General features: G+C 40.5%; 10 non-coding genes across 10 annotated transcripts; all 10 read right to left on the bottom strand.

Moving 5' to 3' along the window:
• Nucleotides 1-1,555: 1,555 nt before the first annotated feature.
• On the bottom strand, nucleotides 1,556-1,634 carry LOC127676941 (small nucleolar RNA SNORD115). Its single transcript, XR_007976348.1, has one exon. It is a non-coding gene; the product is annotated as a small nucleolar RNA SNORD115 (small nucleolar RNA).
• Nucleotides 1,635-3,396: 1,762 nt separating this feature from the next.
• Nucleotides 3,397-3,475, bottom strand: LOC127676681 (small nucleolar RNA SNORD115). Its single transcript, XR_007976119.1, has one exon. It is a non-coding gene; the product is annotated as a small nucleolar RNA SNORD115 (small nucleolar RNA).
• Nucleotides 3,476-5,232: 1,757 nt separating this feature from the next.
• LOC127676680 (small nucleolar RNA SNORD115) lies at nucleotides 5,233-5,311 on the bottom strand. Its single transcript, XR_007976118.1, has one exon. It is a non-coding gene; the product is annotated as a small nucleolar RNA SNORD115 (small nucleolar RNA).
• A 1,756-nt stretch (nucleotides 5,312-7,067) lies between these two features.
• On the bottom strand, nucleotides 7,068-7,146 carry LOC127676940 (small nucleolar RNA SNORD115). Its single transcript, XR_007976347.1, has one exon. It is a non-coding gene; the product is annotated as a small nucleolar RNA SNORD115 (small nucleolar RNA).
• Nucleotides 7,147-8,905: 1,759 nt separating this feature from the next.
• On the bottom strand, nucleotides 8,906-8,984 carry LOC127676679 (small nucleolar RNA SNORD115). The gene has a single exon (XR_007976117.1). It is a non-coding gene; the product is annotated as a small nucleolar RNA SNORD115 (small nucleolar RNA).
• A 1,759-nt stretch (nucleotides 8,985-10,743) lies between these two features.
• Nucleotides 10,744-10,822, bottom strand: LOC127676677 (small nucleolar RNA SNORD115). The gene has a single exon (XR_007976116.1). It is a non-coding gene; the product is annotated as a small nucleolar RNA SNORD115 (small nucleolar RNA).
• A 1,760-nt stretch (nucleotides 10,823-12,582) lies between these two features.
• LOC127676676 (small nucleolar RNA SNORD115) lies at nucleotides 12,583-12,661 on the bottom strand. Its single transcript, XR_007976115.1, has one exon. It is a non-coding gene; the product is annotated as a small nucleolar RNA SNORD115 (small nucleolar RNA).
• A 1,757-nt stretch (nucleotides 12,662-14,418) lies between these two features.
• LOC127676675 (small nucleolar RNA SNORD115) lies at nucleotides 14,419-14,497 on the bottom strand. Its single transcript, XR_007976114.1, has one exon. It is a non-coding gene; the product is annotated as a small nucleolar RNA SNORD115 (small nucleolar RNA).
• A 1,757-nt stretch (nucleotides 14,498-16,254) lies between these two features.
• Nucleotides 16,255-16,332, bottom strand: LOC127676976 (small nucleolar RNA SNORD115). The gene has a single exon (XR_007976382.1). It is a non-coding gene; the product is annotated as a small nucleolar RNA SNORD115 (small nucleolar RNA).
• A 1,760-nt stretch (nucleotides 16,333-18,092) lies between these two features.
• On the bottom strand, nucleotides 18,093-18,171 carry LOC127676948 (small nucleolar RNA SNORD115). Its single transcript, XR_007976355.1, has one exon. It is a non-coding gene; the product is annotated as a small nucleolar RNA SNORD115 (small nucleolar RNA).
• Nucleotides 18,172-27,951: the final 9,780 nt, after the last annotated feature.

Here is a 27,951-nt window from a genome sequence, read left to right as displayed (position 1 = left end):
GTCAAACCCCTGGTTGACACTCCTATACATGAAACTTAAACCTCAGAGAAATTGTAGGAAATCTCTACATGAATAATACCTTCACAGTGGCACCCCCGTGAAGCTGACTCTAAGACTCCTACCACTGCCTGTACCACAAGTTTTCATGACTTTCACTTTATGAGGTAATATGGCACAGAGTTCCACTCATTTCACACGAAGACATACTGCTTCTTGTGGAAGCAATCTCCTCACAACGAATCACTTTCATGTAACTATGCATAGGGGACAACTCTCAGGTTGAAGCCCCTGAATCCTAAGGATAGGTCTACAAAAGGTCATTACAGGATCTCGAGTCTAAAGAAAGAGACACGTGTATTCCATAATCAAGGTTCCGGGATCATATCCTCCCCCCTCAAGGTCTATCTTGCATACTTGCAATCACTGGGAAATGCTCTTACTAAAATTATGGGATTTACAGATTCCCAGGGGACAGGGAATTTGGACTGCAATAGGTCCATTTGTGATAAGGTTTAATGGATTTCCATGTCAGTTAACACAGGTTCCCAAGGTTGCAAGGATCTTTCCAGCAATGTTGCCATGAGTCACAGTGGCATTAGGTTCAACAACACAAAGATTGCCCTGATACCACCTCAGAAAATTAGCTCAAGCTTCTGGGTGATTCTACACTGACCTGTAGTCAGAGTAGAAATGATATTTGGGGAGGAAATTTGGTAAGAAAAGGGACCAGAGTTGAGAAAGAGAGCTACAATTTTTAAATAAAGGCAACTTCCCTGTTGCGTGATAGTTTTACCTATATTGCTGAAAGGTGTGCCAATTGGGAGCAATTCATGTGGACACCAGCAGTAGTGTAGATCACAGACTGGACTATATATCTTTCATTCAACAATAAGGCAAAGTTCTGTACTCAGTGCCTCTAGTGTCATGTGAAAAGAGAATTCTACAAAGCAATGGATATGGGTGATGATTCAAGGCCACCATATAGAAAACATTGGTGGAGACTACAAATTTGGGTATGTGTCATCCTCCTCTACACATGAGACACAGCTCATGATTATGTGTGAAATATTATTGGGTTTTTCAAAAATTATTTTACTTCTCTTAATCATTTTGTGTCCAGGGTGGTCCTTACTCAGAATTAAACTCTTTTCTATGCATGCTTAAATTTTTCCTACAATGTAAAACTGGAGAATGAGTGAGAATTTGAGTCCATGCTCTTACGGACATGTCTTTTGTAAGGGAAGGAATGAGTCAGGAAACTTCCACTTACCTGTGACCTGTGATTTTATGGCATCCCAGAGGGCATGGCAGATGACTGCAAAAGAGTAGAAAGAAATGGTCATCAGCAATGTGTTGTCCTCGCACAGTTGCACAAAAATAGAATGCTACACTCGGTGCTTGTTGGCCTGCACTGCTAGCCAACCAAGCGTCACTATGAGTGTCCAGGTTTGCTCTCATCAGAATCAGGAAAAGTGCCTCTGAGGACCTCATGAAAGGTCCCCAAGTGATCCCCAAATAGTAAAAGGACCACGGCTTTGAACTCTGTAACCTGGTTGGGCATCAGCGTAATCCTATTGAGCATGATTTTTATGTCATCACCTCTCTTCATGACATTGGGCTGTCATCATAGACCCAGGAGTAGAGAGAAAGTAGCTATTTGTGCTTTTATATCTGCTATCCACATCATTACCTGGCTACAGAACACTTTCTCGGCGTTGAGAATGGTCACAGGTATGTGGGTAGGTTTGCAGAGTAGAAAGCTCTTCAAAGGAAGCAAGGGGTCCCTGCCTGGAAAGTTTTTTGAATAATTTCTCTAGAGGAGGAAAGAGCAAGCTGTTAAACCCCTGGTTGACACTCCTATACATGAAACTTAAACCTCAGAGGAATTGTAGGAAATCTCTACATGAATAATACCTTCACAGTGGCACCCCCGGGAAACTGACTCTAAGATTCCTACCACTGCCTGTACCACAAATTTTCATGGCTTTCACTTTATGAGGTAAAAATGGTACAGAGTTCCACTCATTTCACACGAAGACTTACTGCTTCTTGTGGAAGCAATCTCCTCACAATGTATCACTTTCATGTATTTATGCGTAGGGGACAACTCTCAGGTTGAAGCCCCTGAATCCTAAGGATAGGTCTACAAAAGGTCATTACAGGATCTCGAGTCTAAAGAAAGAGACACGTGTATTCCATATTCAAGGTTCCGGGATCATATCCCCCCGCCCCCCAATGTCTATCTTGCATACTTGCAATCACTGGGAAATGCTCTTACTAAAATTATGGAATTTACATATTCCCAGGGGACAGGGAATTTGGATTGCAATAGGTCCATTTGTGATAAGGTTTAATGGATTTACAAGTCAATTAACACAGGTTCCCAATGTTGCAAGGAACTTGCCAGCAATGTTGTCATGAGTCACAGTGGCATTAGGTTCAACAACACAAAGATTGCCCTGATACCACCTCAGAAAATTAGCTCAAGCTTCTGGATGATTCTACACTGACCTGTAGTCAGAGTAGAAATGATGTTTGGGGAGGAAATTTGGTAAGAAAAGGGACCATAGTTGAGGAAGTGAGCTACAACTTTTAAATAAAGGCAACTTCCCTGTTGCGTGATAGTTTTTCCTATATTGCTGAAAGGTGTGCCAATTGGGAGCAATTCATGTGGACACCAACAGTAGTGTAGACCACAGACTGGACTATATGTCTTTCATTCAACAATAAGGCAAAGCTCTGTACTCAGTGTCTCTAGTGTCATGGGAAAAGAGAATTATACAAAGCAATGGATATGGGTGATGATTCCTGGCAACCATATAGAAAACATTGGTGGAGACTACAAATTTGGGTATGTGTCATCCTCCGCTACACATGAGACACAGCTCATGATGATGTGTGAAATATTATTGGGTTTTTCAGAAATTATTTTAATTCTCTTAATCATTTTGTGTCCAGGGAGGCCCTTACTCAGAATTAAACTCTCTTTTCTAAGCATGCTTAAATTTTTCCTACAATGTAAAACTGGAGAATGAGTGAGAATTTGAGTCCATGCTCTTAGGGACATGTCTTTTCTAAGGGAAGGAATGAGTCAGGAAACTTCCACTTACCTGTGATCTGTGATTCTCTGGCTTCCAAGAAGGCATGGCAGATGACTGCAAAAGAGTAGAAAGAAATGGTCATCAGCAATGTGTAGTCCTCGCACACTTGCACGAAAATAGAATGCTACACTCGGTGCTTGTTGGCCTGCACTGCTAGCCAACCAAGCTTCACCATGAGTGTCCAGGTTTGCTTTCATCAGAAACAGGAAAAGCGCCTCTGAGGACCTCAGGAAAGGTCCCCAAGTGATCCCCAAATAGTAAGAGGACCACGGCTTTGAACTCTGTAAACCTGGTTGGGCCTCAGCGTAATCCTATTGAGCATGATTTTTATGTCATCACCTCTCTTCATGACATTGGGCTGTCATCATAGACCCAGATGTAGAGAGACAGTAGCTATTTCTGCTTTTATATCTGCTATCCACATCCTTACCTGGCTAAGGAACACTTTCTCGGCGTTGAGAAAGGTCACAGGTAAGTGGGTAAGTTTGCAGGGTAGGAAGCTCTTCAAAGGAGGCAAGGGGTTCCTGCCTGGAAAGTTTGTTGAATGATTTCTCTAGAGGAGGAAAGAGCAAGCTTTCAAACCCCTTGTTGACACTCCTATACATGAAACTTAAACCTCAGAGAAATTGTAGGAAATCTCTACATGAATAATACCTTCACAGTGGCACCCCCGTGAAGCTGACTCTAAGATTCCTACCACTGCCTGTACCACAAGTTTTCATGACTTTCACTTTATGAGGTAATATGGCACAGAGTTCCACTCATTTCACACGAAGACTTACTGCTTCTTGTGGAAGCAATCTCCTCACAACGAATCACTCTCATGTAACTATGCATAGGGGACAACTCTCAGGTTGAAGCCCCTGAATCCTAAGGATAGGTCTACAAAAGGTCATTACAGGATCTCGAGTCTAAAGAAAGAGACACGTGTATTCCATAATCAAGGTTCCGGGATCATATCCTCCCCCCTCAAGGTTTATCTTGCATACTTGCAATCACTGGGAAATGCTCTTACTAAAATTATGGGATTTACAGATTCCCAGGGGACAGGGAATTTGGACTGCAATAGGTCCATTTGTGATAAGGTTTAATGGATTTCCATGTCAGTTAACACAGGTTCCCAAGGTTGCAAGGAACTTTCCAGCAATGTTGTCATGAGTCACAGTGGCATTAGGTTCAACAACAAAAAGGTTGCCCTGATACCACCTCACAAAATTAGCTCAATCTTCTGGGTGATTCTACACTGACCTGTAGTCAGAGTAGAAATAATGTTTGGGGAGGAAATTTGGTAAGAAAAGGGACCAGAGTTGAGAAAGAGAGCTACAACTTTTAAATAAAGGCAACTTCCCTGTTGCGTGATAGTTTTACCTATATTGCTGAAAGGTGTGCCAATTGGGAGCAATTCATGTGGAAACCAGCAGTAGTGTTGATCACAGACTGGACTATATGTCTTTCATTCAACAATAAGGCAAAGCTCTGTACTCAGTGCCTCTAGTGTCATGTGAAAAGAGAATTCTACAAAGCAATGTATATGGGTGTTGATTCAAGGCCACCATATAGAAAACATTGGTGGAGACTACAAATTTGGGTATGTGTCATCCTCCTCTACACATGAGACACAGCTCATGGTTATGTGTGAAATATTATTGGGTTTTTCAAAAATTATTTTACTTCTCTTAATCATTTTGTGTCCAGGGTGGTCCTTACTCAGAATTAAACTCTTTTCTATGCATGCTTAAATTTTTCCTACAATGTAAAACTGGAGAATGAGTGAGAATTTGAGTCCATGCTCTTACGGACATGTCTTTTGTAAGGGAAGGAATGAGTCAGGAAACTTCCATTTACCTGTGACCTGTGATTTTCTGGCATCCCAGAGGGCATCGCAGATGACTGCAAAAGAGTAGAAAGAAATGGTCATCAGCAATGTGTGGTCCTCGCACAGTTGCACAAAAATAGAATGCTACACTCGGTGCTTGTTGGCCTGCACTGCTAGCCAACCAAGCTTCACCATGAGTGTCCAGGTTTGCTTTCATCAGAAACAGGAAAAGCGCCTCTGAGGACCTCAGGAAAGGTCCCCAAGTGATCCCCAAATAGTAAGAGGACCACGGCTTTGAACTCTGTAAACCTGGTTGGGCCTCAGCGTAATCCTATTGAGCATGATTTTTATGTCATCACCTCTCTTCATGACATTGGGCTGTCATCATAGACCCAGATGTAGAGAGACAGTAGCTATTTGTGCTTTTATATCTGCTATCCACATCCTTACCTGGCTAAGGAACACTTTCTCTGCGTTGAGAATGGTCACAGGTAAGTGGGTAAGTTTGCAGGGTAGGAAGCTCTTCAAAGGAGGCAAGGGGTTCCTGCCTGGAAAGTTTGTTGAATGTTTTCTCTAGAGGAGGAAAGAGCAAGTGGTCAAACCCCTGGTTGACACTCCTATACATGAAACTTAAACCTCAGAGAAATTGTAGGAAATCTCTACATGAATAATACCTTCACAGTGGCACCCCCGTGAAGCTGACTCTAAGACTCCTACCACTGCCTGTACCACAAGTTTTCATGACTTTCACTTTATGAGGTAATATGGCACAGAGTTCCACTCATTTCACACGAAGACATACTGCTTCTTGTGGAAGCAATCTCCTCACAACGAATCACTTTCATGTAACTATGCATAGGGGACAACTCTCAGGTTGAAGCCGCTGAATCCTAAGGATAGGTCTACAAAAGGTCATTACAGGATCTCGAGTCTAAAGAAAGAGACACGTGTATTCCTTAATCAAGGTTCCGGGATCATATCCTCCCCCCTCAAGGTCTGTCTTGCATACTTGCAATCACTGGGAAATGCTCTTACTAAAATTATGGGATTTACAGATTCCCAGGGGACAGGGAATTTGGACTGCTATAGGTCCATTTGTGATAAGGTTTAATGGATTTCCATGTCAGTTAACACAGGTTCCCAAGGTTGCAAGGATCTTTCCAGCAATGTTGTCATGAGTCACAGTGGCATTAGGTTCAACAACACAAAGATTGCCCTGATACCACCTCAGAAAATTAGCTCAAGCTTCTGGGTGATTCTACACTGACCTGTAGTCAGAGTAGAAATGATATTTGGGGAGGAAATTTGGTAAGAAAAGGGACCAGAGTTGAGAAAGAGAGCTACAATTTTTAAATAAAGGCAACTTCCCTGTTGCGTGATAGTTTTACCTATATTGCTGAAAGGTGTGCCAATTGGGAGCAATTCATGTGGACACCAGCAGTAGTGTAGATCACAGACTGGACTATATGTCTTTCATTCAACAATAAGGCAAAGCTCTGTACTCAGTGCCTCTAGTGTCATGTGAAAAGAGAATTCTACAAAGCAATGGATATGGGTGATGATTCAAGGCCACCATATAGAAAACATTGGTGGAGACTACAAATTTGGGTATGTGTCATCCTCCTCTACACATGAGACACAGCTCATGATTATGTGTGAAATATTATTGGGTTTTTCAAAAATTATTTTACTTCTCTTAATCATTTTGTGTCCAGGGTGGTCCTTACTCAGAATTAAACTCTTTTCTATGCATGCTTAAATTTTTTCTACAATGTAAAACTGGAGAATGAGTGAGAATTTGAGTCCATGCTCTTACGGACATGTCTTTTGTAAGGGAAGGAATGAGTCAGGAAACTTCCATTTACCTGTGACCTGTGATTTTCTGGCATCCCAGAGGGCATGGCAGATGACTGCAAAAGAGTAGAAAGAAATGGTCATCAGTAATGTGTTGTCCTCGCACACTTGCACAAAAATAGAATGCTACACTCAGTGCTTGTTGGCCTGCACTGCTATCCAACCAAGCGTCACTATGAGTGTCCAGGTTTGCTCTCATCAGAATCAGGAAAAGTGCCTCTGAGGACCTCATGAAAGGTCCCCAAGTGATCCCCAAATAGTAAAAGGACCACGGCTTTGAACTCTGTAACCTGGTTGGGCATCAGCGTAATCCTATTGAGCATGATTTTTATGTCATCACCTCTCTTCATGACATTGGGCTGTCATCATAGACCCAGGAGTAGAGAGAAAGTAGCTATTTGTGCTTTTATATCTGCTATCCACATCCTTACCTGGCTACAGAACACTTTCTCGGCGTTGAGAATGGTCACAGGTATGTGGGTAGGTTTGCAGAGTAGAAAGCTCTTCAAAGGAGGCAAGGGGTCCCTGCCTGGAAAGTTTTTTGAATAATTTCTCTAGAGGAGGAAAGAGCAAGCTGTCAAACCCCTGGTTGACACTCCTATAGATGAAACTTAAACCTCAGAGGAATTGTAGGAAATCTCTACATGAATAATACCTTCACAGTGGCACCCCCGGGAAACTGACTCTAAGATTCCTACCACTGCCTGTACCACAAATTTTCATGGCTTTCACTTTATGAGGTAAAAATGGTACAGAGTTCCACTCATTTCACACGAAGACTTACTGCTTCTTGTGGAAGCAATCTCCTCACAACGTATCACTTTCATGTATTTATGCGTAGGGGACAACTCTCAGGTTGAAGCCCCTGAATCCTAAGGATAGGTCTACAAAAGGTCATTACAGGATCTCGAGTCTAAAGAAAGAGACACGTGTATTCCATATTCAAGGTTCCGGGATCATATCCTCCCCCCTCAATGTCTATCTTGCATACTTGCAATCACTGGGAAATGCTCTTACTAAAATTATGGAATTTACATATTCCCAGGATACAGGGAATTTGGACTGCAATAGGTCCATTTGTGATAAGGTTTAATGGATTTACAAGTCAATTAACACAGGTTCCCAATGTTGCAAGGAACTTGCCAGCAATGTTGTCATGAGTCACAGTGGCATTAGGTTCAACAACACAAAGATTACCCTGATTCCACCTCAGAAAATTAGCTCAAGCTTCTGGATGATTCTACACTGACCTGTAGTCAGAGTAGAAATGATGTTTGGGGAGGAAATTTGGTAAGAAAAGGGACCATAGTTGAGGAAGTGAGCTACAACTTTTAAATAAAGGCAACTTCCGTGTTGCATGATAGTTTTTCCTATATTGCTGAAAGGTGTGCCTATTGGGAGCAATTCATGTGGATACCAGCAGTAGTGTAGATCACAGACTGGACTATATGTCTTTCATTCAACAATAAGGCAAAGCTCTGTACTCAGTGTCTCTAGTGTCATGGGAAAAGAGAATTGTACAAAGCAATGGATATGAGTGATGATTCCTGGCAACCATATAGAAAACATTGGTGGAGACTACAAATTTGGGTATGTGTCATCCTCCGCTACACATGAGACACAGCTCATGATGATGTGTGAAATATTATTGGGTTTTTCAGAAATTATTTTACTTCTCTTAATCATTTTGTGTCCAGGGAGGTCCTTACTCAGAATTAAACTCTCTTTTCTATGCATGCTTAATTTTTTCCTACAATGTAAAACTGGAGAAGGAGTGAGAATTTGAGTCCATGCTCTTAGGGACATGTCTTTTCTAAGGGAAGGAATGAGTCAGGAAACTTCCACTTACCTGTGATCTGTGATTCTCTGGCTTCCAAGAAGGCACGGCAGATGACTGCAAAAGAGTAGAAAGAAATGGTCATCAGCAATGTGTAGTCCTCGCACACTTGCACGAAAATAGAATGCTACACTCGGTGCTTGTTGGTCTGCACTGCTATCCAACCAAGCGTCACTATGAGTGTCCAGGTTTGCTCTCATCAGAATCAGGAAAAGTGCCTCTGAGGACCTCATGAAAGGTCCCCAAGTGATCCCCAAATAGTAAAAGGACCATGGCTTTGAACTCTGTAACCTGGTTGGGCCTCAGCGTAATCCTATTGAGCATGATTTTTATGTCATCACCTCTCTTCATGACATTGGGCTGTCATCATAGACCCAGGAGTAGAGAGAAAGTAGCTATTTGTGCTTTTATATCTGCTATCCACATCCTTACCTGGCTACAGAACACTTTCTCGGCGTTGAGAATGGTCACAGGTATGTGGGTAGGTTTGCAGAGTATAAAGCTCTTCAAAGGAGGCAAGGGGTCCCTGCCTGGAAAGTTTTTTGAATAATTTCTCTAGAGGAGGAAAGAGCAAGCTGTCAAACCCCTGGTTGACACTCCTATAGATGAAACTTAAACCTCAGAGGAATTGTAGGAAATCTCTACATGAATAATACCTTCACAGTGGCACCCCCGGGAAACTGACTCTAAGATTCCTACCACTGCCTGTACCACAAATTTTCATGGCTTTCACTTTATGAGGTAAAAATGGTACAGAGTTCCACTCATTTCACACGAAGACTTACTGCTTCTTGTGGAAGCAATCTCCTAACAACGAATCACTTTCATGTAACTATGCATAGGGGACAACTCTCAGGTTGAAGCCCCTGAATCCTAAGGATACGTCTACAAAAGGTCATTACAGGATCTCGAGTCTAAAGAAAGAGACACGTGTATTCCATATTCAAGGTTCTGGGATCATATCCTCCCCCCTCAATGTCTATCTTGCATACTTGCAATCACTGGGAAATGCTCTTACTAAAATTATGGAATTTACATATTCCCAGGGGACAGGGAATTTGGACTGCAATAGGTCCATTTGTGATAAGGTTTAATGGATTTACAAGTCAATTAACACAGGTTCCCAATGTTGCAAGGAACTTGCCAGCAATGTTGTCATGAGTCACAGTGGCATTAGGTTCAACAACACAAAGATTACCCTGATTCCACCTCAGAAAATTAGCTCAAGCTTCTGGATGATTCTACACTGACCTGTAGTCAGAGTAGAAATGATGTTTGGGGAGGAAATTTGGTAAGAAAAGGGACCATAGTTGAGGAAGTGAGCTACAACTTTTAAATAAAGGCAACTTCCGTGTTGCATGATAGTTTTTCCTATATTGCTGAAAGGTGTGCCTATTGGGAGCAATTCATGTGGATACCAGCAGTAGTGTAGATCACAGACTGGACTATATGTCTTTCATTCAACAATAAGGCAAAGCTCTGTACTCAGTGTCTCTAGTGTCATGGGAAAAGAGAATTGTACAAAGCAATGGATATGAGTGATGATTCCTGGCAACCATATAGAAAACATTGGTGGAGACTACAAATTTGGGTATATGTCATCCTCCGCTACACATGAGACACAGCTCATGATGATGTGTGAAATATTATTGGGTTTTTCAGAAATTATTTTACTTCTCTTAATCATTTTGTGTCCAGGGAGGTCCTTACTCAGAATTAAACTCTCTTTTCTATGCATGCTTAATTTTTTCCTACAATGTAAAACTGGAGAAGGAGTGAGAATTTGAGTCCATGCTCTTAGGGACATGTCTTTTCTAAGGGAAGGAATGAGTCAGGAAACTTCCACTTACCTGTGATCTGTGATTCTCTGGCTTCCAAGAAGGCACGGCAGATGACTGCAAAAGAGTAGAAAGAAATGGTCATCAGCAATGTGTAGTCCTCGCACACTTGCACGAAAATAGAATGCTACACTCGGTGCTTGTTGGTCTGCACTGCTATCCAACCAAGCGTCACTATGAGTGTCCAGGTTTGCTCTCATCAGAATCAGGAAAAGTGCCTCTGAGGACCTCATGAAAGGTCCCCAAGTGATCCCCAAATAGTAAAAGGACCATGGCTTTGAACTCTGTAACCTGGTTGGGCCTCAGCGTAATCCTATTGAGCATGATTTTTATGTCATCACCTCTCTTCATGACATTGGGCTGTCATCATAGACCCAGGAGTAGAGAGAAAGTAGCTATTTGTGCTTTTATATCTGCTATCCACATCCTTACCTGGCTACAGAACACTTTCTCGGCGTTGAGAATGGTCACAGGTATGTGGGTAGGTTTGCAGAGTATAAAGCTCTTCAAAGGAGGCAAGGGGTCCCTGCCTGGAAAGTTTTTTGAATAATTTCTCTAGAGGAGGAAAGAGCAAGCTGTCAAACCCCTGGTTGACACTCCTATAGATGAAACTTAAACCTCAGAGGAATTGTAGGAAATCTCTACATGAATAATACCTTCACAGTGGCACCCCCGGGAAACTGACTCTAAGATTCCTACCACTGCCTGTACCACAAATTTTCATGGCTTTCACTTTATGAGGTAAAAATGGTACAGAGTTCCACTCATTTCACATGAAGACTTACTGCTTCTTGTGGAAGCAATCTCCTCACAACGTATCACTTTCATGTATTTATGCGTAGGGGACAACTCTCAGGTTGAAGCCCCTGAATCCTAAGGATAGGTCTACAAAAGGTCATTACAGGATCTCGAGTCTAAAGAAAGAGACACGTGTATTCCATATTCAAGGTTCCGGGATCATATCCTCCCCCCTCAATGTCTATCTTGCATCCTTGCAATCACTGGGAAATGCTCTTACTAAAAGTATGGAATTTACATATTCCCACGGGACAGGGATTTTGGACTGCAATAGGTCCATTTGTGATAAGGTTTAATGGATTTACAAGTCAATTAACACAGGTTCCCAATGTTGCAAGGAACTTGCCAGCAATGTTGTCATGAGTCACAGTGGCATTAGGTTCAACAACACAAAGATTGCCCTGATACCACCTCAGAAAATTAGCTCAAGCTTCTGGATGATTCTACACTGACGTGTAGTCAGAGTAGAAATGATGTTTGGGGAGGAAATTTGGTAAGAAAAGGGACCATAGTTGAGGAAGTGAGCTACAACTTTTAAATAAAGGCAACTTCCCTGTTGCGTGATAGTTTTTCCTATATTGCTGAAAGGTGTGCCAATTGGGAGCAATTCATGTGGACACCAGCAGTAGTGTAGATCACAGACTGGAGTATATGTCTTTCAATCAACAATAAGGCAAAGCTCTGTACTCAGTGTATCTAGTGTCATGGGAAAAGAGAATTGTACAAAGCAATGGATATGGGTGATGATTCCTGGCAACCATATTGAAAACATTGGTGGAGACTACAAATTTGGGTATGTGTCATCCTCCGCTACACCTGAGACACAGCTCATGATGATGTGTGAAATATTATTGGGTTTTTCAGAAATTAGTTTACTTCTCTTAATCATTTTGTGTCCAGGGTGGTCCTTACTCAGAATTAAACTCTCTTTTCTATGCATGCTTAAATTTTTCCTACAATGTAAAACTGGAGAATGAGTGAGAATTTGAGTCCATGCTCTTAGGGACATGTCTTTTCTAAGGGAAGGAATGAGTCAGGAAACTTCCACTTACCTGTGATCTGTGATTCTCTGGCTTCCAAGAAGGCACGGCAGATGACTGCAAAAGAGTAGAAAGAAATGGTCATCAGCAATGTGTAGTCCTCGCACACTTGCACGAAAATAGAATGCTACACTCGGCGCTTGTTGGCCTGCACTGCTAGCCAACCAAGCTTCACCATGAGTGTCCAGGTTTGCTTTCATCAGAAACAGGAAAAGCGCCTCTGAGGACCTCAGGAAAGGTCCCCAAGTGATCCCCAAATAGTAAGAGGACCACGGCTTTGAACTCTGTAAACCTGGTTGGGCCTCAGCGTAATCCTATTGAGCATGATTTTTATGTCATCACCTCTCTTCATGACATTGGGCTGTCATCATAGACCCAGATGTAGAGAGACAGTAGCTATTTCTGCTTTTATATCTGCTATCCACATCCTTACCTGGCTAAGGAACACTTTCTCGGCGTTGAGAATGGTCACAGGTAATTGGGTAAGTTTGCAGGGTAGAAAGCTCTTCAAAGGAGGCAAGGGGTTCCTGCCTGGAAAGTTTGTTGAATGATTTCTCTAGAGGAGGAAAGAGCAAGTGGTCAAACCCCTGGTTGACACTCCTATACATGAAACGTAAACCTCAGAGAAATTGTAGGAAATCTCTACATGAATAATACCTTCACAGTGGCACCCCCGTGAAGCTGACTCTAAGATTCCTACCACTGCCTGTACCACAAGTTTTCATGACTTTCACTTTATGAGGTAATATGGCACAGAGTTCCACTCATTTCACACGAAGACTTACTGCTTCTTGTGGAAGCAATCTCCTTACAACGAATCACTTTCATGTAACTATGCATAGGGGACAACTCTCAGGTTGAAGCCCCTGAATCCTAAGGATAGGTCTACAAAAGGTCATTACAGGATCTCGAGTCTAAAGAAAGAGACACGTGTATTCCATAATCAAGGTTCCGGGATCATATCCTCCCCCCTCAAGGTCTATCTTGCATACTTGCAATCACTGGGAAATGCTCTTACTAAAATTATGGGATTTAGAGATTCCCAGGGGACAGGGAATTTGGACTGCAATAGGTCCATTTGTGATAAGGTTTAATGGATTTCCATGTCAGTTAACACAGGTTCCCAAGGTTGCAAGGAACTTTCCAGCAATGTTGTCATGAGTCACAGTGGCATTAGGTTCAACAACACAAAGATTGCCCTGATACCACCTCAGAAAATTAGCTCAAGCTTCTGGGTGATTCTACACTGACCTGTAGTCAGAGTAGAAATGATGTTTGGGGAGGAAATTTGGTAAGAAAAGGGACCAGAGTTGAGGAAGAGAGCTACAACTTTAAAAATAAAGGCAACTTCCCTGTTGCGTGATAGTTTTACCTATATTGCTGAAAGGTGTGCCAATTGGGAGCAATTCATGTGGACACCAGCAGTAGTGTTGATCACAGACTGGACTATATGTCTTTCATTCAACAATAAGGCAAAGCTCTGTACTCAGTGCCTCTAGTGTCATGTGAAAAGAGAATTCTACAAAGCAATGGATATGGGTGATGATTCAAGGCCACCATATAGAAAACATTGGTGGAGACTACAAATTTGGGTATGTGTCATCCTCCTCTACACATGAGACACAGCCCATGATTATGTGTGAAATATTATTGGGTTTTTCAAAAATTATTTTACTTCTCTTAATCATTTTGTGTCCAGGGTGGTCCTTACTCAGAATTAAACTGTTTTCTATGCATGCTTAAATTTTTCCTACAATGTAAAACTGGAGGATGAGTGAGAATTTGAGTCCATGCTCTTACGGACATGTCTTTTGTAAGGGAAGGAATGAGTCAGGAAACTTCCACTTACCTGTGACCTGTCATTATCTGGCATCCCAGAGGGCATGGCAGATGACTGCAAAAGAGTAGAAAGAAATGGTCATCAGCAATGTGTTGTCCTCGCACAGTTGCACAAAAATAGAATGCTACACTTGTTGCTTGTTGGCCTGCACTGCTATCCAACCAAGCGTCACTATGAGTGTCCAGGTTTGCTCTCATCAGAATCAGGAAAAGTGCCTCTGAGGACCTCATGAAAGGTCCCCAAGTGATCCCCAAATAGTAAAAGGACCACGGTTTTGAACTCTGTAACCTGGTTGGGCCTCAGCGTAATCCTATTGAGCATGATTTTTATGTCATCACCTCTCTTCATGACATTGGGCTGTCATCATAGACCCAGGAGTAGAGAGAAAGCAGCTATTTGTGCTTTTATATCTGCTATCCACATCGTTACCTGGCTACAGAACACTTTCTCGGCGTTGAGAATGGTCACAGGTATGTGGGTAGGTTTGCAGAGTTGAAAGCTCTTCAAAGGAGGCAAGGGGTCCCTGCCTGGAAAGTTTTTTGAATAATTTCTCTAGAGGAGGAAAGAGCAAGCAGTCAAACCCCTGGTTGACACTCCAATACATGAAACTTAAACCTCAGATTAATTGTAGGAAATCTCTACATGAATAATACCTTCACAGTGGCACCCCCGGGAAACTGACTCTAAGATTCCTACCACTGCCTGTACCACAAATTTTCATGGCTTTCACTTTATGAGGTAAAAATGGTACAGAGTTCCACTCATTTCACACGAAGACTTACTGCTTCTTGTGGAAGCAATCTCCTCACCACGTATCACTTTCATGTATTTATGCGTAGGGGACAACTCTCAGTTTGAAGCCCCTGAATCCTAAGGATAGGTCTACAAAAGGTCATTACAGGATCTCGAGTCTAAAGCAAGAGACACGTGTATTCCATATTCAAGGTTCCGGTATCATATTCTCCCACCTCAAGGTCTATCTTGCATACTTGCAATCATTGGGATATGCTCTCACTAAAATTATAGAATTTACAGATTCCCAGGGGACAGGTAATTTGGACTGCAATAGGTCCCTTTGTGATAAAGTTTAATGGTTTCCATGTCAGTTAACACAGGTTCCCAAGGTTTCAAGGAACTTGCCAGCAATATTGTCATGGTCACAGTGGCATTAGGTTCAACAACACACAGATTGCTCTGAAACCACCTCAGAAAATCAGCTCAAGCTTCTGGATGATTCTACACTGACCTGTAGTCAGAGTAGAAAGAATGTTTGGGGAGGATATCTGGTAGGAAAAGGGACCATAGGCGAGAAAGTTAGCTACAACTTTTAAATAAAGGCAACTTCCCTGTTGCGTGATAGTTATTCCTATGTTGCTGAAAGGTGTGCCAATTGGGATCAATTCATGTGGACTCCAGCGATAGTGTAGATCACAGGCTGGACTACATCTCTCTCATTCAAAATAAGGCAAAGCTTTGTACTCAGTGTCCCTAGTGTCATGGGGAAAGAGAATTCTACAAAGCTTTGCATATTGGTGATGATCCCTTGCAACCATTTAGAATACATTGGTGGAGACTACAAATTTGGGTATGTGTCATACTCCTCTACACATGAGACACAGCTCATGATGATGTGTGAAATGTTATTGGGTGTTTCAGAAATTATTTTAATTCTCTTAATCATTTTGTGTCCAGGGTGGTCCGTATCCAGAATTAAACTCTCTTTTCTATGCATGCTTAAATTTTCCCTACAATGTAAAACTGGAGAATGAGTGAGAATTTGAGTCCATGCTCTTAGGGACATGTCTGTTCGAAGGGAAGCCATGAGTCAGGAAACTTCCACTTACCTGTGATCTGTGATTCTCTGGCTTCCAAGAAGGCATGGCAGATGACTGCAAAAGAGTAGAAAGAAATGGTCATCAGCAATGTGAGGTCCTCGCACACTTGCACAAAAATAGAATGCTACACTCGGTGCTTGTTGGCCTGCACTGCTATCCAACCAAGCTTCACCATGAGTCTCCAGGTTTTCTCTCATAAGAAACAGGAAAAGTGCCTCTGAGGACCTCAGGAAAGGTCCCCAAGTGATCCCCAAATAGTAAGAGGACCACAGCTTTGAACTCTGTAATCCTCGTTGGGCCTCAGCGTAATCCTAATGAGAATGATTTTTACGTCATCACCTCTCTTCATGACATTCGCTGTCATCATAGACCCAGGAGTAGAGAGACAGTAGATATTTATGCTTTTATATCTGCTATCCGCATCCTTACCTGGTTAAGGAACACTTTCTCTGCGTTGAGAATGGTCACAGGTAAGTGGGTAAGTTTGCAGGGTAGAAAGCTGTTCACAGGAGGCAAGGGGTCCTTGCCTGGAAAGTTTGTTGAATGATTTCTCTAGAGGAGGAAAGAGCAAGCTGTCAAACCCCTGGTTGACACTCCTATACATGAAACTTAAACCTCAGAGAAATTGTAGGAAATCTCTACATGAATAATACCATCACAGTGGCACCCTTGTGAAGCTGACTCTAAGATTCCTACCACTGCCTGTACCACAAATTTTCATGGATTTCACTTTATGAGGTAAAAATGGCACAGAGTTCCACTCATTTCACACAAAGACTTACTGCTTCTTGTGGAAGCAATCTCCTCACAACCTATCACTTTCATGTAACTATGCGTAGGGGACAACTCTCAGGTTGAAGCCCCTGAATCCTAAGGATAGGTCTACAAAAGGTCAATACAGGATCTCGAGTCTAAAGAAAGAGACACGTGTATTCCATATTCAAGATTCCGGGATCATATCCTCCCCCCTCAATATCTATCTTGCATACTTGCAATCATTGGGAAATGCTCTCACTAAAATTATGGAATTTACAGATTTCCAGGGGACAGGGAATATGGACTGCAATAGTTCCGTTTGTGATAAGGTTTAATGGATTTCCATGTCAGTTAACACAGGTTCCCAAGGTTGCAAGGAACTTGCCAGCAATGTTGTCATGAGTCACAGTGGCATTAGGTTCAACAACACACAGATTGCCCTGATACCACCTCAGAAAATTAGCTCAAGCTTTTGGGTGATTCTACACTGACCTGTAGTCAGAGTAGAAAGGATGTTTGGGGAGGAAATCTGGTAGTAAAAGGGTCCATAGGCGAGGAAGTGAGCTACAACTTTTAAATAAAGGCTACTTCCCTGTTGTGTGATAGTTTTTCCTATATTGCTGAAAGGTGTGCCAATTGGGAGCAATTCATGTGGACTCCAGCAGTATTGTAGATCACAGACTGGACAACATCTCTCTCATTCAAAAATAAGGCTAAGCTTTGTACTGAGTGTCTCTAGTGTCATGGGAAAAGAGAATTCTACAAAGCCATGGATATGGGTAATGATCTCTGGCCACCATTTAGAAAACATTTGTGGAGACTACAAATTTGGGTATGTGCCATCCTCCTCTACACATGAGACATAGCTCATGATGATGTGTGAAATATTATTGGGTTTTTCAGAAATTATTTTAATTCTCTTAATCATTTTGTGTACAGGGTTGTCCTTACTCAGAATTAAACTCTCTTTCCTATGCATGCTTAAATTTTCCCTACAATGTAAACCTGGAGAATGAGTGAGAATTTGAGTCCATGCTCTTAGGGACATATCTTTTCTAAGGGAAGCCATGAGTCAGGAAACTTCCACTTACATGTTATCTGTGATTCTCTGGCTTCCAAGAAGGCATGGCAGATGACTGCAAAAGAGTAGAAAGAAATGGTCATCAGCAATGTGTAGTCCTCGCACACTTGCACAAAAATAGAATGCTACACTCGGTGCTTGTTGGCCTGCACTGCTATCCAACCAAACTTCACCATGAGTGTCCAGGTTTGCTTTCATCAGAAACAGGAAAAGCGCCTCTGAGGACCTCAGGAAAGGTCCCCAAGTGATCCCCAAATAGTAAGAGGACCACGGCTTTGAACTCTGTAAACCTGGTCGGGCCTCAGCGTAATCCTATTGAGCATGATTTGTATGTCATCACCTCTCTTCATGACATTGGGCTGTCATCATAGACCCAGGAGTAGAGAGACAGTAGCTTTTTATGCTTTTATATCTGCTATCCACATCCTTACCTGGCTAAGGAACACTTTCTCGGCGTTGAGAATGGTCACAGGTAAGTGGGTAAGTTTGCATAGTAGAAAGCTCTTCAAAGGAGGCAAGAATGATTTCTCTAGAGGAGGAAAGAGCAAGCTGTCATACCCCTGGTTGACACTCCTATACATGAAACTTAAACCTCAGAGAAATTGTAGGAAATCTCTACATGAATAATACCTTAACACTGGCACCCCTGTGAAGCTGACTCTAAGATTCCTACCACTGCCTTTATCAGAAATTTCACAGATTTCAATATCACTATTTGTAGATGACCCTCTAGTATACTTAAATGACCTGAAAACCTCCACCAGAGAACTCCTACAGGTGATAAACAACTTCAGTAAAGTGGCTGGTTATAAAATCAACTCAAGAAAATCAGTTGCTTTCCTATACTCAAAGGATAAGCAGGTTGAGAAAGAAGTTAGGGAAATGACACCCTTCACAATAGCCACAAACAACATAAAGTATCTTGATGTGACTCCAACCAAACAAGTGAAAGATCTATATGCCAAGAACTTCAGATCTCTGAAGAAGGAACTCCAAGAAGACCTCAGAAAATGGAAAAAATCTGCCATGCTCTTGGATTGGCAGGATTAATATAGTTTAAATGGCCATCTTGCCAAAAGCAATCTACAGATTCAATGCAATCCCCATCAAAATCCCAACTCAGTTCTTCACAGAGTTAGAAAAAGCAATTATCAAATTCATCTGGAAAAACAAGAAACCCAGGATAGCTAAAACTATTCTCAACAACAAAAGAAATTCTGGGGGAATCAGTATCCCTGACTTCAAGCAATACTACAAAGCAATATTGTTAAAAACTGCATGGTATTGACACAGTGACAGACAAGTGGACCAATGGATCTTCGACAAAGGAGCCAAAAACATCCAGTGGAAAAAAGATAGCCTTTTCAACAAATGGTGTTGCTTGGATTTGAGTTCAGCATGCAGAAGAATGCGAATTGATCCATTCTAATCTCCATGTACTAAACTTTCCTCCAAGTGGATCAAGGACCTCCATGTAAAACCAGACACACTGAAACTAATAGAAAAGAAACGGAGGAAGACCCTAGAGGACATGGGAGCGGGGGAAAAGTTCCTGAACAGATCACCAATAGCTTATGCTCTAAGATCAAGAATTGATAAATGGGACCTCATAAAATTACAAAGTTTCTGTATGGCAAAGTACACTGTTAAAAGGACAAAACAGCATCCATCAAATTGGGAAAGGATACTCACCAACCCTACATCTGATAGAGGGCTAATATCCAATATATACAAAGAACTCAAGAAGTTAGACCCCAGGGAACCAAATAACCCTATTAAAAATGGGGTACAGATCTAAACAATGAATTTTCACCTGAAGAAATTCGGGTGGTCGAGAGGCACCTTAAGAAGTGCTCATTAGTCATTAGGGAAATGCAAATCAAAACAACCCTGAGATTTCACCTCACACCAGTCAGAGTGGCTAAGGGAAAAACTCAGGAGACAGCAGGTGTTGTCAAGGATGTGGAGAGAGAGGAACACTCCTCCACTGCTGGTGGGGCTGTAAGATGGTACAACCACATTGGAAATCAGTCCGGCGGTTCCTCAGAAAACTGGACATGACACTTTGGAGGACCCTGCTATACCTCTCCTGGGCATATACCCAAAGAATTCCCCAGCATGCAATAAAGCCACATGCTCCCTTATGTTTATAACAGCCTTATGTATAATAGCCAGAAGCTGGAAAGAACCCAGATGCCCCTAAAAGTAGGAATGGATAGAGAAAATGTGGTATATTTACACAATGGAATACTACTCAGCAATTAGAAACAATGAATTCACAAATTTTTTAGGCAAATGGTTTGATCTGAAAAATATCATCCTAAGTGAGGTAACCCAGTCACAAAAGAATACACATGGAATGCAATCTCTGATAAGTGGATATTAATTAGCCCAGAAGCCCTGAATACCCAAGGCACAAATCGCATAACAAATGACTCCCATGAAGAAGTATGGAGAAGGTCCTGATCCTGGAAAAGTATTGATCTAGATTTGGAGGGGAATATAAGAACAGAGAAAAAAGGAGGGAGGTGATTGGAGAATGGATGGAGAGAAGAAGGTTTATGGGGAGAGAAGAAGGACATATGGGGAAGGGGTATCCGGGAAAGGGGAAATCATTTGGAATGTAAACAAATAAGATAGAAAATAAAAAATATTAAAAAACAAGAGTATTGTTTAAGTGTTAATAACTCTTAAAAAAAGAAAAGAAAATGTTTAGGCAAAAATAAGGAGGTGATGCCAAAATGGACCAGTAGGAAGGGTGAACAATAATGAAGGGTTTATGAATAAGTCATATGGAAGTTTTTCTGGCTAGAGTTTTGTCAACTTGACAAAAACTGCAGTCAGTTGAGAAGAGAAAATATAAGTTAAGAATATGTCTCCATAAAATTTAGCTGTGCGCATGTAATAAGGATACGTGCTCCATTACATTCGTAGCAGCCATATTTATAATAGCCAGAAGCTGGAAAGAACCCAGATGTCCCTCAACGGAGGAATGGATACCAAAAAATGTGGTATATATACAAAATGTTGTACTATTCAGCCATTAGAAACAACGAATTCTTGAAATTCTTAGCCAAATGGATGGAGCTGGAGAACATTATACTAGTTTCAAAAGATTAATCGTGGTATGCACTCACCGATAGGCGGATTTTTGCCTAAAAACTTGAGATACCCAAGACATAATCCACATATCAAATGATGTCCAAGAAGAACGGAGGAGTGGCCCCTGGTTCAGGAAAGGCTTAGTGCAGCAGTTTAGGGCAATACCAGAACAGGGAAGTGGGAAGGGTTGGATCGGGGAACAGGGGGAGGGAAAATGGCCTATGAGACTTTTGGGAAGTGGGGAACCGGAAAGGGGAAATAATTTGTAATGTAAATATATAAAAATATATCAAATAAAAAAATAGAAGAAAATTCAACTGTGGGACAGATTTTGGATCATTTTCTTAATTAATGATAGAAAGTACAGAGCTCATCCCATTGCAGATGGTGGCAATCCTGACATGGTTGCCCAGTTTTCTATAAAAAAGCAGGATGTGCCATCTAAATGGAGCAAGCCCAAATCACTCTCCATGAACTCTGCATAAGCTTTTGCCTCCAGTTCTTTGCCTCTTTGAGTTTATATCCTGGCTTCCTTCAGTGATAGATTTCAATGCTACATGGAAGAAAAATAAATCCTTTCTTCTCTAACTTCCCTTTTGGTCGTGGTGTTTTGTCACAACAATAGATACAGAAACCCTAACTATGAAAGAAGCTAATTCTAAAATGTAAGATAGAAAGCAAATATTCTGCATGGATGGATAATGCTATCCTCAAAGCTACAGATAGATTAGAAAATAAAGATTACCAAATCAACTATGTTCATTCAGTGTTTCTAGTTGTCTACAAGAAATAGGCAGTAATACTCAACTTTTAAAGATACAGCATACCATGTTTTTCAAGATGTAAGAAATTAAGTTAGAACAGAGATGGAAGCCTTCTACTTCGTGGTTAGCATTCATGGTTCAGAAAAATGCTCATAGGATGCTGGGGAATATGCATCAATGGTTCTATGCAAAAGTCATTTGTTTGAGCTACATTAATGACTTACCATATAAGGTATATCTATTGGCACAATACTGGTAGAGAATGTTTGATAAAATGAATAGATTAATGATTATAATTGAGGTTCTTTCACAAGAGTGAATATATATTTAGTACATTAATCAAAATCAGAATTGCCTGACTAGAGAAATTTGAGGATACTGTTTTTTTTTATCTAAATTGAAATGGTACAAAACTTCTTTCTCTTTGTATGTTTATATCCTTTGACAATTTCTTATATGAGCCTTAAACTGAGCACCTTCTTTCCCTATGTTCTAAATTCATTTATTTAATTTCCTGTCTTCAGTTGTTACCTATGTATATGTCTGTACAATACATGCACTTAATTCTGATGAGTTAAGATATTGTGTCAGTATCCCAAAAACTGCAACTAAGTTTGCTGACGATTCTCAGTACCTGATTGATATGCTGCACAAGAGAAGGAAGTGTCCTTAACTCTTTTACCATTTGTGTTTCCAGATTTTTCTTTATTGACCAGTAATGAATTCGGAGATCAGCACTGTTCAAGGCTCTGATTGACAATTCAGTGATCAACCCTATGTAAGGAATTTATATGGCATTAGAAACTTAGTGGAAGAGTCAGGTGCTATGAAAGAATTATAATTATAATGAAGGAAGAAGGCTTGTAAATTGCTACTTTCTCAATATGACACATCCATTTGGATAATGATATTACAACCCCAGCTGACTGTACAAAGACTGTATAAATTTTGGCCTCTGAATATTCTTTTTTATGGAATATTGTTTGTCTGGTGTTCAGATGGACCTATATTTTTCTGCTGAACTATTGGCTAACAATGAATTCTATAGAAAGTAAATCTTTTGGATTCGGTTGTATAACTAATCATCACTTGGTGAAGTGCATAATTTCAAATGCACTATTACACAGTGAGTCATAAATAAACTTAGTGTGGGCTGGAGAGATGGCTCAGCTGGTAAGAGCACCGACTGCTCTTCCAAAGGTCATGATTTCAAATCCCAGCATCCACATGGTGGCTCACAACCATCCGTAAAGAGATCTGACACCCTCTTCTGGTGTCTGAAGACAGCTACAGTGTACTTACATATAATAAATAAATAGATATTTAAAAAAATAAACTTAGTGTGTAATAACACAAAATAAAAAATATATAAAAGGGGAATAAGATTTATGGGAAGTTGACTGACATAAGCGTAAGATATGAGAGATTGGGTGTTCTAATTTGCTTTTTGTTGCTATTATAAAATGCTGACACAAACCAAGTTGATATACACTTTTACTTAACAGTTATTCAAGGGAAATAAGAGCAGGAACTCAAGGAAGAAACTTGGTGGCAGAAACTGAAGTAGAATTCATAAAGGAAAGTTGCTTACTGACTTGTGCTTCTAGATTACACTGGTCAAAATGGCTAAGCTCTAAAACACAAGTGATAGTATATGCTGGTAAGAATGTAGAAAAGGGCAACAGTCCTTCTTTGATACCGGGAATGAAAACTTGTATGACTATTTTGGAAATCAATTTGTTGATTTCTCAGAATACTGGGAACAGTTCTTTGTCAAAACTTAGCTATACCATTCTTTGGCATATATGTAAATGGTGTTCCAACTTCTTCAAGGAAACTTGTTAAACTATTTTCATAGCAGCCTTAATCACAATAACCAGAAACTGAAAACAACCTACATAACTTTCAACTGCAGAAGGGAAAAAATATTATGTGGTACATCTTTACAATGGGATTCTAATCACATATTAAGAAGAAAGACATTCATTTTGCAGACAAATGGATAGAACTTGAAAATATTAACATGAGCAAAGCAGTACAGACACAGAAGGATATGCATGGCACGTACTCACATATATGTGGATATTAACCATAAAATACAGGTCATTCATTGTCTAGTCCAAAGACCCAAAGAAGATAAACAAGTAAGTCCCAAGTGAGGATGCTGAAATCCCACTTAGAAAAGGGAATAAAAGAGTCACATGAGGCAGTTCTATGTAGGGTACTGGGTGGGACAGGGAATTAGGAGGTGAATGAAAAGTTTAGGATCAGGTGTAGGGGAAGAGGATTAATGGCCAGATGGCTACAGGTATGAATAGAAATCTGCATGTGACAGGAATGGGGAGATGGTGGACATTTCCAGTAAGTGCCAGAGACCTGGGAGAGGGGAGGCTTGGTCATCAATGGGGGTGAATTACTTACTTGTGCCTCACAAATTTCCAGATACAAAACCTGAAGAAGCCACCTTCAATATTTAGCAGGATCCTGGAGGGAGTAGAGATGGAGCAGAGACTGAAGAAATTTCCAAGTTGTAACTGGCCAAACTAGATACTCATCCCATGGGCAGGTACCAATCCCTGTCACTATTAATAGTAATTAATTATTTTTGAGGACAGTAGTCTAGCATAGCTGTACTCTGAGAAGTTCTACCCATCAGTTGACTCAGAATGGTACAGAGACCTAGCGCCAAACAGTGAATGGTAGTTGGGGAGTGTTACAAAAGAGACAGGGGGAAGGTTTGAGGTTTCTGAAGTGAACTGGAACTCTACAGAAGTGCCAAGAAAGGCAATAACTTGAATCTTTTGCAGCTCTAAGAAACATAACCACTAATTAAGGAGCATACAATGGCTGGAACTAGATCCTCATGCACATTTGTATCAGATCTTCATGTGGGTGTGGAATAAATAGAGCAAGAGATATCCCAAAGTGTTTGTCTTTTTGATATATTCTTCTAGCTGGGCTGTCTTGCATGGCCTCAGTGGTTAAGGAGATGCCTAGCCAATATAGAAATGATATGTTTTTGTCGACGGATACCCATGGCACTCTCCACATTCTCAGAGGAGATGGAGAACAGGGAGGGGGGAAGGATTGTAGAAGGGGATGAACATAAATAAAGGAAATCTTAGGATGTAAAGAGAAATAAATAAATAGTAAGAAATGTAGAATAAAAGATTAGTGGTTCACTTGCAAAGGTTGACGCATATGAATATATGTATTCTTCTTGAACACTTTTCCTAAAAATGTCTAAAACAATATTTTATTCTGATTTTCTTCTAACTTGCTCTATCATTATTTAGTTCACACCATTATGTTTGGACAAAAATCCCAAAACAATTTTCTAATGAGCATTTTTAGATTATAACAATCACATCCCCCTCTTGCCAAAAGCAGTCTACATATTCAATGCAATCCCCATTCAAATGCTAATGCAATTTTTCATAGAACTAAAAAGGGAAATTTCCTAATTCATCTGGAATAACTAAAAACCCAGGATAGCAAAAACTATTCTCAACAGAAAAAGAACTTCTGGCTAGTACATCATCCCTGACATCAAGACATAATACTGAGTAATCTTAATAATTGGGACAGTGACAGTCAGGAAGATCAATAGAATAGAATTCAAGACCCAGAAATGAGTCCACAGACCTATGGTCGCTTGATCCTTGACAAAGGAGCTAAAATTATGGAGTGGCAAAAAAAAAAAAAAAAAAAAAAAAAAAAAAAAAAAGGACAGCATTTTCAACACATGGTGCTGGGTCAACTGGCAGTTAGCATGAAGAAGAACGGAAATTGATGCATTCTTATCTCCTTGTACAAAGGCCAACTCCAAGTGGATCAAGGATCTGCACATAAAATCAGACACTGTGAAGCTTATATAGGAGAAAGAGAGGATGAATCTTGAACACATGTGTACTGGGAAAAAGTTCCTGAACATAACATCAATGGCTTATGCTCTACGAACAAGAATCAGCAAATGGGACCTCATAAAACTGCAAAGCTTCTGTAAGGCAAAGGACATGGTGAATAAGACAAAATGACAACCAACAAATTGGGAAAAGATCTTTACTAACCTTACATCCAATAGAGGAATAATATCCAATGTATACAAATAACTCAAGAAGTTAGTTTTCAGAGACTCAAATAACCCAATAAAAATGGGGTACAGAGCTAAACAGGGAATTCTCAACTGAGTAAACACAAATGGCATCTTTAGTTATTGGGGAAATGTAATAGATTCCACTTTAGACCAGTCAGAATGGCTAAGATTAAAAACTGGTGAGAGAAAATGCTGGAAAGGATGTGGGGAAAGAAGAACTCTTCTCTATTGTTGGAGGGATTAAAAGCTTGTAAAACCACTCTGGAAATCAGTTTGGGGATTCCTCAGAAATTTTTACATAGTACTACTGAGGACCCAGCTATACCACTCCTGGGCATATACCCAGAAGAAGCTCCTACATGTAATAAGGACACATGTTCCACCATGTTCATAGCTGCCTTACTTATTATAGCCAGACGCTGGAAAGAACTCAGATGTCTTTCAACAGAAGAAGTGATTCAGCATCCTTTCTTATTAAAAGTCTTGTAAAGAAGAGCCATTCAAAGACCATACCTAAACATAATCTAAGCAATATACAGCAAACCAGTAGCCAGCATCAAACTAAATGGAGAAAAAGTTGAAGCAGTCACACTAAAATCAGGGACTAGAAAAGGCTGCCCTCCTTCTCCATATTTATTCAATATAGTATTTGAAGTTCAAGCTACAGCAATAAGACATCAAAAGTAAGTCAAATGAATACAAAATGAAAAGGAAGAAATCAAATTATCACTATTTGCAAATGATATGATAGTATGTATAAGCTACCCAAAAAACTCCACCAGATAACTCCTACAGCTGATAAACAACTTCAACGAAGTGGTTGGATACAAAATTAACTCAAGCAAATCAGTAGCCTTCCTATACTCAAAGGATAAACAGGCTGAGAAAGAAATTAGGGAAATGTTACCATTCATAATAGCCACAAACAATATAAAGTATTTTGGTGTGATTCTAACCAAACAAGTGAAAGATCTGTATGACAGGAACTTCAAGTCATAGAAGAAAGAAATCAAAGAAGACCACAGAAGATGTGAAAATCTTCCATGTTCCTCGATTACCAGAATTAATATAGTAAAAATGGCCAACTTGCCACAAGCAATGTACAGATTTTGTGCAATCCCCATTAAAATTCTAACTCAATTCGTCATATAGATAGAAAAACAATTCTCACACTCATCTGTAATAACAAAAAACACAAGATAGCAAAAACTATTCTCAACACTAAAATAACTTTTGGGGGAATCAGAATTTCTGATCTCAAGCAGTACTACAGATCAATAGTGTTAAAACTGCATGGTATTGGTACAGGTACAGGCAAGTAGATCAATGGAATAGAATTGAAGACCGAGAAATGAACCCACACACCTATGGCCACTTGATCTTTGACAAAGGAGCTACAACCATCCAGTGGGAAAAAGAAAGCCTTTTCAATAAATGGTGCTGGTTCAAATGGAGTTCAGCATACATAAGAATGCAAATTTGTCTATTCTTATCTCCTTGTACTAAGCTCAAGTCTATGTGGATCGAGAACCTCCACTTAAACCAGACACACAGAAACTAATAGAAAAGAAACTGGTGAAGAGCCTTGAGCACATGTGCACAGGGGAAATTTTCCTGAACAGAACACTAATAAAGTATGCTCTAAGATCAAGAATTGACAAATGGGACTACATAAAATTACAAAGTTTCTGCAAGGCAAAGGGCACTGTCAGATGAACAAAATGGCAACTAACAAATTGGGAAAATATCTTTAGCAACACTGGCATCTGACAGAGGGCTAATATCCAAGATATACAAAGAACTCAAGAAGGTAGACTCCAGTGAGTCACATAAACCTATTAAAAATGGGTTACAGAGCTAAACAAAGAATTTTCACCCAAGGAATATCGAATGGTGGAGAAGCATCTAAAGAAATGTTCAACATCCTTTGTCATTAGGGAAAAGCAAATGAAATCTACCCTGAGATTTCACCTCACATCAATCAGAATGGCTAAGATAAATAAAAAAAAAAACTCAGGAGAAAACAGGTGCTGTTGAGGATGTGGAGAAAGAGGATTACTTCTCCACTGCTGGTGGGGTCGCAAGCTGGTAAAACTACTCTGCAAATCAGTATGGCAGTTTCTCAGAAAACTGGTCATTATACTACTGGATCATCCCTCTTTACCACTCCTGGGCATATATCCAGAGCATTCC

This window comes from Apodemus sylvaticus, chromosome 1 (assembly GCF_947179515.1).
Source record: "Apodemus sylvaticus chromosome 1, mApoSyl1.1, whole genome shotgun sequence".
Taxonomy (NCBI): domain Eukaryota; kingdom Metazoa; phylum Chordata; class Mammalia; order Rodentia; family Muridae; genus Apodemus; species Apodemus sylvaticus.
The sequence above is the reverse complement of the archived record's forward strand: the minus strand, read 5'-3'. Positions and strand labels throughout refer to the sequence as shown.